The following is a 4317-nucleotide window of genomic DNA, read 5'->3' as shown; positions in this document are numbered from 1 at the left end:
GCAGAGCGACCTTATCGGAATAAATCCCAGCGAAAAGTGAGTCGTCGGGGCCGTACATAACCCCGAGGGACCCCTCAATTTCTCCTTCCCCCACCCGATCACGTGATAGAGCGCGAAAAATCCAGGGGATTCGACAAGTTGAGTAGTTTTACAATGGTTCTAATTCCCAAAATCTTTAGTCCCAGAAGCTGGGACTTACGCCTCGCGGTCAGTGGCTATGATCCGCGTTGAGCGGCGCAGGAGTCAACATAATCCGATGCTCCCTGAATGTTGCAGCATCGGTTTTTTACTGAACGGCCTTGTGCCGCCGTTCTATCAGTGAGGTGATGGGGGTTCGCACGTAGAAGCCTGAGATGCCTGCCGGCGTACGACGATCGTTTGTCGCGTCCTACGTGGTGTGAGTCTCCCCGACTCGGTGTGTGCGTGCTCGTCGGTGTGCTGCTCCTCAGCTATCGCGCCGTCTTCTAGCTCTCCCCGAGGCTCCGCTCCACTCCCTTCGCTACGAAGCTCACGTGACCCACGGTGAGCGCGATCAACAGAGTTCGAGGGAATGGAAAGAAGGAAAATAGTCAGATAATAAAAATAAAGTGACAGTTGTGGCTCTGGGTGATTCGACTCCTCGCTGGGGTAAACGACTAATTTTCCCCTCATGATCCGCGGTCAGTTCAGGCGAGGAACAGTACATGATTTTTATCATGTTACAATATATATACCTGTAATAATAAGAATAATCATGATAATAATAATAATAAAATGTTATAGTTATAAAACTGAAAAATCAATTATTTGAAATAATACCAATTCTTTTCAGTAAAATATAAGGATAGTTTTTAATAATATTTGCCGTTAGAAGGACAGTGGCGATGTACAGCAGTGTGAAATTGTTGTTGATAACGATATCAATATCTAAATATTTATTTTAAAAAGAAGGTTTCAGAAGCGGAGGGGGTATGTATATATGCAAAGGTAGAGGATCAGTCCTCCAAAAACTTAGGTACCCCCATCAATTAGGCATAGTCCTCGACAAATTTTACAAGTTGTAGTAGGAGGAGTTTCCGAAAAATCTCCATCTGCTGCAAACTGATAAGAATGGAAATGCATTGGAAGAGAGCCGAACGCAATCTTTTGTTTACATAGACTTTTTCGGTTTACCTCGGAACGCACGTTGTACTCACAACCCTAAGAACATGATGTTTGACAAACTGGAGAAGAGTTTTCGGACCCTTGAATGTTTATCGCACCGCAAAGATTAAATGTTATCCAGGATATTTTTCAGCTATTTTTTTTTCCCCCGAACAAAAAATGTTGCTATTTTGTTAATAATTTTCCATGAGTAATATGATTCTTTTTCAACCAATCACGTAAGATTTTACAGAGTGTACAAGTGTAGGCACACTCACATAGGCATCGATATAAACAAATTTCACCTTTATTTTCCGCTAGCTCTTTAGTGTCTTTATCATGAACAACATGGATCCTAACACGTGTAAAAGATTATTGAGGTCATTGGAGGATGCGTATGAAATAGTGAAAACGAATAGGAGACCCAGGGAAATTCAACAATGGCTTAATCACATCAGAGGACATTCGAAAGAAATTAATGCATTATTGAAGAGGAGTGCGAGTCAAAGTGAGAAAAGACGTTTAACTCACATGTTAGGACGACTGAAAGCGTTCTACGCAAGATTCAGAAACTTGGAAGTGCTAGGAGGAGACTTAAGGGGTAATTTAACTGATAGAGTCCGATGGGAGGACTTACAAAGTGTTTTTGAGGGTCGTATGAGAACAGGAGTGATTATTAACGTGAAAAATCCAGACATACCCAAATTTTTAGATGATGCTAGACGAATGCTCTGTGTACGTTTGAAAAATGCATTGAAACAAAAAGGAAGTTTGAAAGTGAATCTAGTGTTAACGTGTAAATATGAAATTAATAGAGATGAACATCTCATTGAAGAAGAAAAATATTTCAGTACCAAGAATGAAATAATTCTTGATTCAACTGATATTAGGCAGTGGTTTGATGAACACATAAGAGAAAAACTTCTTGTGAAAGCGGATGAGTTCCAGGAAAGAGACTCAGGCTGGAGATTAGTTGACGTCATTAATTTAGAAGTGAACATAAATAAATATAATCCATTGCGCGGAGGATCCAGCTTCGTTGAACTACCTGAATGGATTAAAAAGAAACATGATGTCGTGAACGTTCAAACTAAAGATGATGCCTACTGCTTTTTATGGTCCATTATGGCCGCTCGCTGTAACGTTCGAAATAAGCAACGAACAAACTCATATCCCTCTTTCAGCACTGTCATGAAAAGCTTTGGTAACTTCAATTACCCCATGGCATTAAAAGACATTCCAAAGTTTGAGAAAATGAATGAATTGTCGATTCATGTATACGGAATTGATAGTGGTGAAGAATCAGAAAAAAATGGATTGTGCCACTTTACTTGAGCAGAAATCCTCCAACCGCACTGCATGAGGAAGGAAAAACAATTTACCTTCTCATGATTGAAAGAGAAGACATCCTCGATGGTGAACAGGAAAGAATTCATCACTATACACGGATCTCGAATTTATCTCGTTTAATTGGTACACAAATTTCAAAAGTTAAACATAAAACACTCATATGTGACAGGTGTTTGTGTCACTTTTTCAAGAAAGAGGCCTACACTAATCGTAGGCTCGATTGTGTATCAATCAACAAGTGTCGAATGAAATTTCCCCATAGTGCTGAAAAAATTTTGAAATTTTCAAATTTCAAAAATCAACTGACTGTTCCCTATATTGTGTATGCTGATACTGAGTGTCTATTGAAAAAAGTGCCCAATGACAATGATCAAAATACTAAAATACACCAAAATCATGTGCCGTTCAGTGTTGCATTTTATGTGAAATATAGTTATGATAACTCAAAATCGGAACTTTTTATTTATCGTGGGAAAGACTGCATACAGTGGTTCATTGAGCAGTTACGTCTTTTAGCGATAAAAGTCGATTCTGAATTACAGCGAAATGAGCTGTTATGTCCGGAGACGTGTCAGCGTCGAAGGACACTTTTTGGGTAGAATTGTAAATTACGGGAAAATAACAATCTAGAATTTTTGATATAAAAATATGGGAAAGCTAAATTTAGAAAGGAATTGTTAAGCCAGATACTTTTATATTTTGATTTATATTGAACGACGCTAGGTGTAATTTATCTCTCTTACCTTGGTTTACGTTACTAATTTTGAGAATCGAAATTGGGATACTGAAAGGATGAGGAATATTTGAAGTAAGGAAATAGTCAAATGATTCCGAGACAATTTTTCTGTTCAAAAGTAATCTTCTATAATTTCGACTTTGCTGATAATTACAAATGAGAAATTTACAATTTGAATCGTGTTTGAATTGTTGAATTTTGAAATTGATATTAAGTTAATATTTTATCCCTGGAAAGTTTTTTACCAAGTCTGATAGTGGATTGCTTTGGTCTTCAAAATGGTTGAAGGTTATTGATAATTGAACTTACAGTTGATGATGGTTTTAGTAGTAATCCTTATATTTCTAGTTGTGGATCCTTCAATGACACAAAGGTTTTTCTCCACCAGAATTAGAGTTTTCTCTGATCCTATTATGAATACTTCCTATTGGATCACTGTAACCCACTCGTGTACAATTCAACAAAGTTCGGAAAAGTGTTTTTAAGTGAGAATGTCCACAATCACGGTAAACTGGCTAATTTTGTTCTCTTACAATGCAAGAAACACTACTACTCTCGATTTAAGGATGCAGTATCCCTGCGCAACTTTCTATCACTCAGCTATGAACTATGTTCGATAACTACCACTCCCGATAACCGTTTTCCAGGCGAGTTATGAGTAGCGGGGACCGAAAGAGACAGATTGATTCCGTCAGTAATTTCCACCAAGTCAAATTAACGTTCCGACGATTGCTTCCAGACTAATTTTGATTTTAATTTTTGGGATTGAGTCGGTTCTTGATCGATACACGATTTTGCTTTTGATTGCTGGAAATTATGGCGTGATTTTCCCACTTTTTATTCTAGGAGGGAATTGACCTGTTGGGTCAGCGGTTTTAGGCGCGCTGGATTTCGCACTGGCGACTCGTCACCTGCGGGGTGTTACTCTGTTGAAATAGCGAGTCCACTAGCCTTATGTTGGAATATGTTATTTGTTGATGCTGCACTTTTCGGGTTCTCGGTTGACGATGTGGCATTGGATAGGGAGAATAGTCGGGAAATTGTGAAGGAAAGCTATTTCATAGATTTTTGGACATTACAGAGCCGATGAACTTGACTTCTGAAATGGA

The sequence above is a fragment of the Diachasma alloeum genome, unplaced genomic scaffold, assembly GCF_001412515.2.
Source record: "Diachasma alloeum isolate Michigan unplaced genomic scaffold, Dall2.0 Dall_scaffold_00813, whole genome shotgun sequence".
Classification (NCBI taxonomy): Eukaryota; Metazoa; Arthropoda; class Insecta; order Hymenoptera; family Braconidae; genus Diachasma; species Diachasma alloeum.
Note: the sequence above shows the minus strand (reverse complement) of the source record.